The 13,591-nt window shown below is 35.4% G+C and overlaps 1 protein-coding gene and 1 pseudogene across 2 annotated transcripts in view; one reads left to right on the forward strand and one right to left on the reverse strand.

Moving 5' to 3' along the window:
• Positions 1-13,591, forward strand: part of Adamts6 (ADAM metallopeptidase with thrombospondin type 1 motif, 6) — a 282,035-nt gene that overhangs the window by 87,089 nt on the left and 181,355 nt on the right. The window lies entirely within an intron of this gene.
• Positions 11,896-12,257, reverse strand: LOC102008273 (annotated as a pseudogene).

The raw sequence follows: 13,591 nt of genomic DNA on the forward strand, positions 1-13,591 counted from the left end.
TGTCTCATGCAAGTCTGTATCAAGGATCTGCACTGAGAAGGCCTAAATGTCAGTGGCCAAAGCTAGAAAGTCTGTGCTAATGGAATGAAGGATCTATGCCAGCAGGCTGTGAGATCTGCACTGGAGTAAGAGAGCCACACTCAAAGTAAGGACTGAACTTCCCCGGAAACAACTGCAGCCATCCTCAACAACAGCGAGGACCTGAGCTCTCATGATGATGAGAACAGCTGAGTTAATATCAGGAAAACCTGTGGAACAAACTTCTCCAGGAGAATCGATAGCACCAGCGTCTTCTCTTCCAGTTTTTTATGTTGTTGACAATAGTCTTCTGGTGGGCCATTCATACCCAGGACAATGCTGATTCAGTTCAGCTGAGTGTTACCAGTTGACCATTAGTTAATCTGCCACACCAGTCAATCATATTATTCTTCTTTGCACCACCTAGCAGCAGCTGGTTTGATTTCTTGTGTTTTCTTGCTGTTTTAAAGAAATCTTTCTTTTCATGCTAGCTAACACCAATCCTGTCTGCTATATCTGAGATTCTATCCTCACATTGGCTTCTCCTGCCAGATATACTTTCAATGGAATTTTTAATCTCCTGGATATCTGTTTGAATATGTTTAATGGATTCCGTTTCTTTCATATGTTGGGCATTCTTGGTTTCCATCATTTTCCTAAACTCCTCTATATTTTCATTTGTATCTGCTCTCGAATCACTGAGGATGTTTTTCACTGTGGTCACCATCTCTGTAGTTATGTGAGAAATTATTTCTGATTTGATTTTTCTCTAGAGCCTCATTCATTTGCCTTGTTACTTCCACTGTTAGTACTTCAGAGAGGTAGGTGGCTTTCAGATTGTCTTACCTCATTGCCCCCTTGGTCTGCCTATGGTGAGCTGGACATTGGGGTTGCATCTTGTTTAAATGTCTTCTCATTTATATTTTTAAATTGAAGTTCCATTCTTGAGTTGATGCTTGTAAATTGCCTATGGCGAGTAGCTTTCTTGCTAGTATTTAGAATCCTTAGGAAATGATTACTTCTCAGGGGTGACTTCCAGGTACAGCTGACCTTCGGGTTTCGAGTCTGTTGCAAGACCTACCACTTCAGTTGATTGAGGATGAGAAGTTGCTGCCTACTTGGCCTATCCAGTGGTTGTTTGGCACTGGCAGATATTGTTTTTTATGACACCTAGGCAATCTCAGTCTTGGTATAACAGGAAGATTAACTGGTTAGACAAATTCTGTCACTTTGGCTAATGTGGTACAATCAGCAATAACAATAGCACCAAACACAGCCTAGAATTTGACAAATTGAGGTAACTATTAATTTGCTACCTTTATCTGCATGAACTAGATTTGTGATTATATAACAAAATCCAAAACAAACCTGAAAATTGTATGCAGTAAATAAGCCCTTAGGATGACAATTTTACCCTCAGGGGAGAAAATTTAAAAGGAATACGGGGGAAAAATTGAGAAATAGAAAAAGAAGAGGTTAGAAGCAAGGCTAATGGACAAACGAGGATCACACAAACTTTGGGAAACTGGTGCAGAAGACAGCAGGGAAAAAAGAGAAGGGAAAAATAAAAAGAACAGAACAGAGCAACCACCACAAAAAATCTAGAAGCAATGTTCACACTCATATAAACACAAAAGCAAGCAAAGAGGAGAAAACAAAATAAAGAAGAGGGAGAAGAAAAGAGTCCATTTCAAGGTGTGTGTCTGTTGTTATTGGTGGATATTGTGGTCAGAGTCCAGATCCATGTTGATTTGTTCGAGCAAGCCAGCAATAGTTTTATTGCAGGGTAGTGGATAATCCCAGTGAGCCTGAATCTTTATTTCCCCTGAAGTTCAGGCTGGTTTCTGGCTATGAGCCTGGAACCAGACCCATTTAGCCTGCAGCAGTCAATGTACCTTCTGAGGGCTTGACCTTGGCTAGGAGCCACTAGATGGAGCCAGTAGTTGTTTTGAGTTAGGAGCTCAGTTGGCCCCTCTCCAAGATGGCTCCTGGACACTTACTTTCTCCCACCAGATGTTGAACCTGCACCACTTACTAAGCACTGCTGTCCTCCATGTCCACTGCTCTCTTCCATTGGTGTGCCTCTCTCTGTGGAGGCCTCTAGGATGGCAGCAGTCACCTTGTAGCCCCAGATTTCCTCTGTCCCTCCCACAAAATGAGTCCAGGCTCAGGGAGAAGGTGCTTCATGCCACATTCTCCTTCTTTGTTGAAGTTTCTCTCTTTGCTCTCCCTTTGGGCTTCAATTCTCACTTCAGATTCTTCCTGGGTCCAGGAGACCCAATTCATTCCTTGTTTTCTTCACATTGCTATATTCTAGTATCTAGTCACCAAATCTTGGAGAGGCTCTTTCTCTGCCACTCACCATTCCACCATCTTCCTGGAAGTCCTGAGAGATTTTGACTATGATGTGTTGTGGAGAAATTGTTTTCTGATGGTGGCTATTTGGGTTTCTAAATGTCCTGCTTATCTTATACGTTAAACCCTTTCCCCATATTTGGAAAGTTGCCTGCTGTTATTTTGTAAATAGTTTTTTAATGTCGTTTATACTGTGGTCTGATTTTTCACTAATTCTAATTAATCTTAGATTAGTCTTTGCATCATCTAGCAGCTATTGGATCTATTTTTCTTGTTGTTTTAAAGGTACCTCTGAGTGTAGAGTCACCAACATCAGCCTTGTTTTCTGGGTCTTAACATTGGTCACTTCTGCTGCTCATACTTTCAATAGAATTTTTAATCTCTTGGCTTTCTATTTGGTACATTTTTATAGGCTCTAGTTCTTTGCTACTCTGGTCATTCATCTTTGTTTCATTTTGCTTAGCCCAGATAGCTTTTTATTAGTATTGTCTATATGTTCATTGATTGTTTTTGTTTATTATCTATTATGTATTTAGTTATATCTTCCATGAGTTTACTGATCTTCCTGTTGATTTGTTTTATTATTATCTTTTCTATCATTCTGAATAATTCAACTCTGTGGCTTTTGATGTCTTTCCCACCAATGCCCTGTGGATGAGCTTTGGCTATATTAGAAGTCTTTTGAGGCATTTTGTTATTTTGTTCATGTGTGTGTGTGTGTGTGTGTGTGTGTGTGTGTTATGTACCTAGGTTTGTGGCTAATTATATTGGACTTTGTTGCTAATATGGAGATATCTTTAGTTAGTGTCTGATTTTCAGTTATGCACTCTGTGTGCAGGTAACTGTAGACCTTTTCCTCTGTCCCAAGATTCAAACCCCTGCATTAATTTGGGAGGGGAGAGTGCAGTGTAATTGGCCTAGCATACAGTTCTTCTGAAATGGACCACAGTATTGTTAATGAGACAAAGACAATCTTAGTATTGGCATGCAGAGAAAACCAATTAATAGCACCAACTGTGCCATCCTGGCAGTACTAAGAATATCAGCATCAATTCAGAGACAAACTAGATATTGACATATGATCAGAATCAATAATGTAGCACCCTAATCACAGAAAAATGATCTGTAAATATGGTATAAACACAAAGACAAATCAAATATTGTCATATAGTAATTATCTGCTAAATGCAATAACTATATCTTCACTAATGACAGAAAATAATTCAACAGTAATGGCAGGGAATTAACCAAATATCTAAAGATTAATAAAGCTTAATAGTTATAGTAGTAAAGACAGAGGGGGTGGGGAATGGGAAAATGAAAGCAGTAAAATTTGGAAAAGAAAGATCAACAGGAGGAGAGAAGAGTGAGGAAAGGCATCCTATTTTAGGGAGAAAAAGAATTATTGAATTAGAGAAAATTAACAGAAAAAAAGAAAAAAATAGAACAATATTAAGGAGAAAAGAGAAATAATTAAAAGAAAAAAGAAATGAAAACCCATAAATTACATGGGACCAATGGAAAAAAGAAGAAGAAAAAAATGAGTCCAAAACAGTTTGTCTTTGATTTTGAAAGGGTCTTTTCTTTCCAGAGTCTGCTGTCTTAAAATCCAGCAGATACGGGGAATGGCTAGTGAGTCTTTGCTAAGACCTATTTTGTTTTCACACTCACATTTTTCTGTGTAGATGCTGGATCCTGCCCTGCCTTTCCCACTGGACATGGGCTATGGTGCCTGCCTAAGACTCTAATCACTGCAGGAGCTCCCATTTTTGATCCCTCTGTGCACTCCATTTCACGATTTTCCCCACCTAAGTCTGTGGTCTGTGAGTTTGTAGGGTGCCCTCCCTGCTCCAGAAGCCTCTGTCTTCATATATGCTAGGCTGTGTCAGATGGGGAAGCAAACAGGCCACTGAGCTCTGTGCCCAAAGTGGGCACTTCTGTGCGTGAAGTGGCTTCTCACCATGGAGGGCAGGGCCCCTGTGTCCCTCCTGGCTGAGCTTAAACTTCTTAGAATGTGTATGTCTAGCCCAGTCCCACTCAGTGGCTGTCTCTCATATCTGTCCTTCAGCCAGTTGTGTGGCAGGATGACACCAGAAACCCTAGAGAATAGCCAAACAACTAACTTTTGCAATATGACTCCCGATTAAATCCTTTCAGATATGGTGGATACCACACAGACATTCTGTCTAACCCCAGCCTGCCTTTTAGAAAGAGTCACTTTTGGGGTGAAACACCATGTTGTTTTTGGAGTTTATAATAGTCATAGGTTTCTCTTGGGACCAGTGCTGCTGGCCCAGTCTGCTGTTTTTCCTTGGAGCTGCCAACCCTTCAAGCTTATAATGCATTAATGGCAGGCATCTCTCCCCAGGAGTTGGGGTGAGCCTTCCAGAGTGCCTTGTTCCTTTCTCTGTGCTGTGCTCCATTTTTCTAGTTTCTAGACAGTTTCTAATCTTTCCATCAACTCTCTTCCAGTTCCTGGAGGTTCATCTCTTTCTTTCTCTTCACTAAATTATTATCTTTAAAGTGTCTCACTCCAGGTCCTGGAGAGGCCAGAATATGACTTTGTACTGTTTACTTCTCTATATTTATTATTTGATTTGTAGGAAACAGTTTATGAAGTACTTATTCTTGGATAGTTTTTTGGAGGAAAAGTATCATTGGTAGAATTTTCTCGGGGTAAAATAGCAACAATTAAGTTATATTATTTATTAATTTTAAGTGGTTAATTGATAAAGTTTAGTTAATTTTCTGTCCATGTAAAATATTTCATCTAGTTTCTTGGCAATGCTGACATGTTAAGGGAGTCCCCATGTGAAAATTATGACAGTAGGAGATGATTGGTCAAAGGGTGTATTACTAGTTATTGGTAGTACCAGGATGGAATTGAAATCTTTTGACAGGCTAACTTCATTTTTCTCTTTAGCCACCCACAGTGTCATTTTACAACTAGAAGTCAAAATTTTAATGTTATAGAGAGTAGCTCTTTCAAAACTGCCAGAATGATTCCTTCAGGTATACTATCATTACTTCATCTAAAGCACTTTTTTAAAATGATAGATTTAAAATTTATCCAAATAAAATAATTTTCACTCAAAAGGAAGAGAATTGAAATAAGGTGATGCACTGGGTTAAGGCGCCAATTTCTAGCCTTTATTCTGGCATGCATTTGGTGGCACCTCCTAGTCCCTCATGTTTGTTTTTTCCACATCAGACAAAACCACTGGATGGTTTTGTGTAGTCTGGCAAGATTGTTAGCTGCAGTGGTGTAGAAACGGAAACAATTTGGGAGTTGTAGGTTGAAACCGAGGTGGCTGGTTCTATGAAGTGGTATTCATACTGGATTTTGAGTACTAGATTTATGTATATATTTAAAACATTTTTTAAAAGGTAGATGGTAGTGGTGGCCATTTGAATGTCTTTGGAACACTGAGACATTTGGCATAATTGTACATCATTGACAGAGGAATTTTGGAGTAGTGTGGGTTGAAATTCACTGCAAATTTAGAATTCAAATGAAACTCATTTCATGTTTGCACAAACTATTTTAAGCTATCTTCATTTTACCAGAAAGTTTTCTATACTCTGTAGTTTTTGTGTTTGTATCTAGCATTCCTTTTTCCTACTGAATGAGACTTCAAAATCACTTCAAACTGCTCCAAATAGTTTCATGCTATTCTTTTAGGTTAACTCCATTGTAATTTTTATTTACAAATAATTATTGAAGATCCAAATAATTCACTATGTTCCTAGGAGTGCAGACATGATAGAACATAAAATCAGCACCTTCAAAAACTTTCACTGAAGGGACATTAGACTAGCATGGCAAGCTATTCAAAATATGAAAAAATTTATAAAAGAGACATATCATTAAGATTATGTTTTTAGCAATTTACAGGAACAAGATAACTTTGGAATTGTCTTGAGGACATGTTATGTTTTTTTCTTCTGAAATCTCACAACATTTAGTGTCTTTCTTTTCTGGATTAAACAAGTGGACATATTACAGTATTTTTAATGATTAACTCTCAATGAGTGAATGAAATATGGAAGGTTTTAAATTTTGGATTACAAATATAATATTGCCTTTAATTTTTTTACACACTTATTCAGTCTTTTGTTTTACAGGTAACTCCAATGCATTGATTAGTTTTTTCCTTTAGTTTTATTGACAAATAAGAATTGTATATGTGTACTGTGTATAACTTTTTGATATTTGTATATGTTGTAAAATAATGAAATCAAGATAATTAATGTGATTTACTTTACATACTTTTCAATTAGTTTTGGTAAGGAGTACATGAACTTTCTTAGCAATGTCAGGAACCCACAAAGTAAATTCTCTTAACAATTTTCAAGCATACATTTTTTTTTAAGAGCAGAATATATTTACTGAGGGAAAGAAAGCTTCTGTCGAAGAGAGGGACAGAAGGGGGCCAAGTGGGTTGCCCACAGTTTTCTTATCTATAGTAACTATTCTATATTCATCCTCACTCTAACTTCAAAGATTCTAACTAAAATATCTTCATTCCCTGATACTATCGCTCACAATATTTCAGTGATTGCTGGTCTTGATAATATTTTTATAAAATCTATCTATCTTTCAAATCACATTGCTCATACCTTTGGACTAAGATGAAGCCCCAAGAGTAGCTGTCTGTATTTTTTGCTCAAACTTTTTTTAGTCTTACGAGCAATGTAAGGTAGAAAACTGGAGGAAAACATAGAAGATGTATTAGTTTTTGACCTCCAAACAACAAGAGCACATTAGAGACTTCAAATTTTAGTTATGTAATTGTTTTCTAAGTTGACTACTTTGCTCATAATACTAAAAGAATAGTGTTTTTGGAAGAAAGGTTGAGGACTATTTAAATTAGCAAATGGATAAAATTTATGAGCCAGACATGCCTTCATGGTTGCCACAATACTTTTCCTGACATGTCATTTAACTATATAACTAATAGCTTTTTAAGTTGGCAACTTCAAGGAAAACCCTATTGAGGACTTAGAATAAATTGTGAGGCATTTCAGTTTGTCATTAGTCATATTATAATACCACATATAACATCTTTCAGTATCTATTATGTAAATTCAATTAAGAATCTATAGAAATCAGGGTATTTCCAGTTGCTTCACAATATTTAGTAAAGGAGTTATTATTCCTAAACTAAGCAGTTCACTGATGTGAATTTGGAATTTGTGACTAATTTCTAATGAAGAAATGAAAGAAAACATTATTATCAAACATAATTTCAAAAGACCAAGTCCCATGTGGGAGTGATGGTGCACACCTGTAATCCTATCACTCCAGACATTGAAGCATTAGGATTGATGCATGTTCAAGGCCAGTTGAAGCTACATAGGGAGTTCAAGGCCACCCTGAACTAGTACATAGTAAAACCCTGTGTCAAAAAAACAGAAAAGAGGGGGCTGGGGATTTAGCTCAGTGGCAAAGCGCCTGCCTGGCAAGCGCAAGGTTGTGAGTTCGGTTCCCGGTACCGGAGAAAAACAAAAAAACAAAAAAACAAAAAACAAAACAAAACAAAACAAAAAAACAGAAAAGAAACAAAAAAAGACCAAGTCCCATTAACTAGTGAATTAAACTAACCTAATTAACTAGTTTGCAAACATTAATTTATATTAGCAAATCAATAATTGATCACATTAAGGATATGTTTCTAAGCTGTATATTTGTTATATAAGCAAACTATATGTTCATTATCTAATTTTACCCACAGAGCAATCCTAGGAGCTGTAGTTACTATTATTTTCCTCATTTTATTAGATCAAAACTGAAATTACATAGGTAGGTGAGGGATAACGTGATTTTGATACTCGATGGAACTGTGTTAATGAGGATACAGCAGTAGTATAAATCATTGTCTTTGCTGTCAGTAGACTTATAAACTAGTTGGAAAGATCAAATTAAGCATAAAAAGGAACCATGAAAAGCATGATGCAATATATTATTAAGTGCATAATTTAAGTGTAGCTGCAGCTCAATAAAGAAGTCAACAAAAGAGTTTAGCAGAAACTGATTCAAAGATGGATGTGTTATTCAAGCATATACTTCAGTCAGTGAGAGACCACAAGTAAGACAGTAGATACTGTACATGATATAGCTTAGGTATATAGTAGGCTGTACCATCTAAGCTTTTGTAAAAACACTATGATGTTCACACAAACCTAACAATGAGTATCTCAAAATGTATCCCCTTCATTCAAATACCCCTGACTGTAGTATTTATGTGGAAAGAGGAGAGAAGAAAGAAGGGGAGAGTTTAAGAGCATGCAAGGAAGATGCTGTGTACATAGAACATTTTCTCTGAAACCAGGCCATTTAGAACAATGTATAGAACATTAATCATTAGTCCCATACAATCTGTCACAAGGTTTAAATGCTTATATAGAACAGTTTTAATTCTCTTTTGCACATATTATCCATATTGTCAATATTCGCAGAGATTCACATTACAAAGGAGAGATCTAACTCCTTTTAGAAGTAAAGACCCAAAGAAGGAAACTTCTATGTTTTGTTCACTTCTGTATTGACACAATCTGGAACAGTGTCCTCCAGAACACATTTCATTAATTATGGGTTGGATAAATGAGTGGACATGTAAGTATATAGAATTTGTGAGTAACATCAAATATAAGGACACTTAAGCATTTTCCAAATGTTAATCATTGACAAATATATAGTCGTTTTATTTAATTTGAAACTAAGGAATAGTGAGAGTTAAAGTTCACCTAGTGTTCCATAGTGACTCAAGGTTGCACATGAGAATCTACATTTCTTCTGCACTTCCAAAAATTTTCACTGTGTTATCTTCAACAAATCATAAAGATACTGGGCTATTTTCAAAATTACTGAGTTAGCATCTCACCAAGTTTTATGACTTAACTAGTCTTATGTTCTTGTGTAATTTATTTTACGTTCTGAAAATTTGTTTATTCAGTCATAGAATGAAAATAATACCCTTTTGCTTCCTTCACCATGGAGGTTATTGTAGAGTCCAAAGGAGAGGATTTTACTATTAACATATTGCACAAATGTAATATATTTCAAATCATTTCTTTCACACTAATAATATTTCTGGCCAATACTTAACCAATATAATGTTGAGCCTATTATTATTTTGGCATTAATTATGGGATGCAGGTATAAAACAATAGGGTAAGATTCATTCATTTGCATAAAGACTTAGGGAAGAATACTCAAGGAGAAGCAAGCTTTTCATATTTGGAGGAACGGGGTCAGTTCAAAGCAAGTAAGATGGAATATGGCACTGCAGAGCTAAGCAAGGCCAAGTTTTAGGGGCTCGTACCCCAGGCTAAGTAGTTTGAATATTTTGTTAGTGTAATATATCATTATGCTATTTGATATGCAGTACTCTTTAACTGAGTGCTGCAATTCTATCCTATATTTTAATTGAAAGGTGGGTCAAAATAAAAGATATTAAGCTTCATATATGTACATTCACAACTAGATTATGAGAGAAAATCAGTTTTATGTACATAATCATGGCATCTTGTACATATTTTAGGCTAAAAAAGGCCAATAATGGCACCCTATTATTCCTGAATACTCTGTCTTATATTAAATTTATTTATAGTGCTATTATCTATTCTAAATATCTTTTGGAGTATATTTTTTAAAATTTATCTTTGGTGGGGGTAGGTATTCTGGGGATTGAATATAATATCTCCTGCGTGCTTAACACACTCTCTATTATTCTTAAGTTACAGCTCTAGTCCTGAATTGTATTTTAACAAACTCTGTATAGGACAGGATTTTTTTAAATAAGGAAATGTTTGTAGTATATAAGGACTGCTTTCATCGTGGGGAGTTGATATATAAAACACATCTTCATTATTTTTGTGTCCCCTTGTACTCCCCTGCTTCCCCTTTCCCATCATCTCTTGAGGAAAGGATTTTTAAATTAATTTTTTAAATCAATCAATATATTATTGTGGTTATAAGCAAGTTTCTTGCTCTACACCTTCCCATTCATAGTTTAATATTTTAGATAAAAATGACTGTTAGTTCTTTAAACTGTTACTTCTGGGAAACAGTGCTGTATTTCTGAATAATAAAATTTTTAACTACAAATTTTCTATTTATCAATTTGAGATACAATCTTTTATTTGCTACAGATAATAATTTCATTCACTAAAGATCTGACTGGATGTCTGTTTAATCATGTTTAATTGTGCTTTTGATTACCATTTTTACCTTAAGCAACAAGTTTATCATTTTCTTGTTTATCACTTACAGATATCTTGTTTATGACTTACAAAATCTTTTGAATCTGCACTTGTGGACAGGAAGTACCTACTAGTTTTCTTTGGCATTGTTGGTGATCTAATGCAGAGCCTCCTACATTCTATTTTTTTTTCCCCGGTACTGGGGTTCAAACTCGTGACCTCACACTTGCCAGGCAGGTGCTGTGCCACTGAGCTAAATCCGCAGCCCCAAGCCTCCTACATTCGAGATAGATGCTTTACCATTGAGCTACTTGTTCTTCCCCCATTAAGTAGTTTTCAAAATTGCCTACAGCAAGTTTTTTTCAGATGGATCATAATATACCAAGATTGTGCTTTTTTATGCATGGCAATTAAGAAGTGATCCTTTTCTTCCGTCTTTGAAGTGCATTTACTTTTGAAGTATGTGTCATATGTAATTCATGTGTGTATGATAGCAATACTTACCATGTTTTATCTGGTTGTCTATTCTTCCATATCACTAAGTCATTAACTGCCTAGGTTTCTACCCAGTGAGAATCATATAAATGTAATTTTTTGCATTTTTTCGGCACAGCTCCACATAGTACGAAGGTCATCATGAAAATTTGTTTTTGGATATTTATTGGTAAACTTACTCAAACAGATCTTGTTCAGTGAACCACAGAGGAGAAGCGTAGTAGAGAAGGGTAACCTAAATACGTAGTTATAACATATTGTGATTCTCTAACTTTTCATTTTGTGTGTGTGTGTGTGTGTGTGAGAGAGAGAGAGAGAGAAGTATTAAATATTCTTTATTTGGTATTACACATACTTAACTAAAATGCCTTTCACTAAGTAAAAGGTAGCAATTTAGGTACAGGAAATTGTAATTAAATTGCCATAGTTAAGCCCAAAGGTATGGACATTGTTTCCTTATCTTCAATCATTGCCTTTAACATGTTAATAAACATAAATTGAAACAGGTAAATTTTGTTATATCACATAACCAATTATATACATCTAAATATAAAACCAGTCTCCAATAGGTTTTCAGATAACATTCTCCATCTCCATTCTCCATCTTGCTGAAAAGTCAAACATTACTAATCAAGTCCAGCCATATCTTTAGAAAGGAAAAACAGTGATAGTAATTACTGAACTAGAATTACTATCAAAACTTGAAAAAAAAAGAACATAGTCATTTAACTACAAACCAATTTTACTTAAATTTGAACTGTGCCACAAAAATAGTCTGTCACCTGTTCATGATCTGTATTTTGGCGTATGAGATCTGTTAAATTATGGTACAAATAAAAAATCTATGAGATATTTGTTTTGTAATAAGTTAAGTAGCTCATTAGTAGCTTTTTTGAGATAAGCTATTAATCTGCCCTTTCTCTCTTCTTAATGCCAGTGAAGATGATTTTTGTTCCAGGGAAGTATTTCTTGGGATTCTCCACAAACTCCATTAGTGTGTTCTCTCCCCAGGTGATGCCTTTGTTCTTGCCTATGTAAGAGAATCCACCAGCCTGACCTGTCTTCCACCCAAACAGACCTAGAGATTTGGCCCAGTCTTGTGCTTGCCTCTCTTTTCCACAGTGTGGCACTGGGCACACTTACGTGCAAAAAAAAATGTTCTTGCCTTTCTCAGTATCACTCATTTTTAAATGATTCTTTCATCTTACCACAAGGAAGGTTCCATATCAGAAGTCAGATGTCTTGTTCTCTACCCCAAGTCTAAGTACTAGTGTTGGTGCACCAGTGCTCACTCTGACCCGCAAGTTCTTTCTGAAAGAATTAATCAGTATATTGGGAATATTTTAACCTAGCTCTTTAAGATCTTATGAAATTTAAAACTTTCTCGTTTTCATACTTTATGCCCTTTAGCTCCTCACAGTGTTAGGTTGGAATATGAAAGGTGATTAAACAAATTTAACAAAGTTTCCATAATCATATTTTTTCAAAGGACTATGAATTCTAGCACTCAATCTTTTAAAATACTTTAAACATCTCTTTTAAATATAACAATTAGGTCCCAAATATTCTTAATAAATTATTGATATTTAGAATTAGAAAGAAATATGGTAAGTTATGTCAATGCTATGTTCTCAGTGACATCAATATTATGCAAAAATGATTCAGCAAATGGAATATTGATTAGAAAGTAGAATAATGAAATATAGTAGGATATAAACATAAAGCATTATGTTTAGGGAGGAAAATATCAGGAATTCCAAAGAAAAACTATAGTTAAATAAAATTAGGAATTAATGTAGCAGTAAAGGAAAGATAAATTTAGCATGAGTTATAATATTCTGGTTAATGCAAACACAATACTTGATCACATAAGTAAGGATCAAGTATGTAGGAAATTTTCTTTTCCCATTGTACTCGCTACTGGCCAGACCATTACAAGACCACTGTTTCTAGTTCTGGGCTTTATTGCTAAACAAGGACATGAAGAGTTTGGAGAAAGTTCAGAGGAAGACCACAACGATGATTAAAGGGTTGAGAAAAAAATCTAAAAAAAAATTTTTTTTAAGTAACAAGACTTACTATTCCAGAGAAGATTTAGAGATAGTTAATCCATGCATAAGAGGGGAAACCAGATGCTCTCAATCCTCACTGAAGGCTAAACAAAAAGAAATCAATAGGTGACGATGGATCATCTTTTTAACACTGCAGGTGGCTTTTTGATAGAGCTCAAATGGTATTTGAAGCATATATTATTCTAGCACCTGATTAAGTAATTCTATAGTTTAACATTCTTTTTTTCTGAATGACAAAAGTAACAGTTGATCTGGAAATCTGGGCTTAGGATCATTCCTTATGGAAAATAGGTCTGGTTGACTTGATAGAGGAAATGTAATTTGAGTTACAAGTCAGTTCTGTTCATGAGATGCCCCATTAAATCAGAATGGTAGCTAATCTGAACTAAGTCTTTTTAAAACCTACCATTTTAAAAATAGACCACATGCTAAAAGGCAACAGCTAT

This window comes from Chinchilla lanigera, unplaced genomic scaffold (assembly GCF_000276665.1).
Source record: "Chinchilla lanigera isolate Chin_1 unplaced genomic scaffold, ChiLan1.0 scaffold00045, whole genome shotgun sequence".
NCBI lineage: Eukaryota > Metazoa > Chordata > Mammalia > Rodentia > Chinchillidae > Chinchilla > Chinchilla lanigera.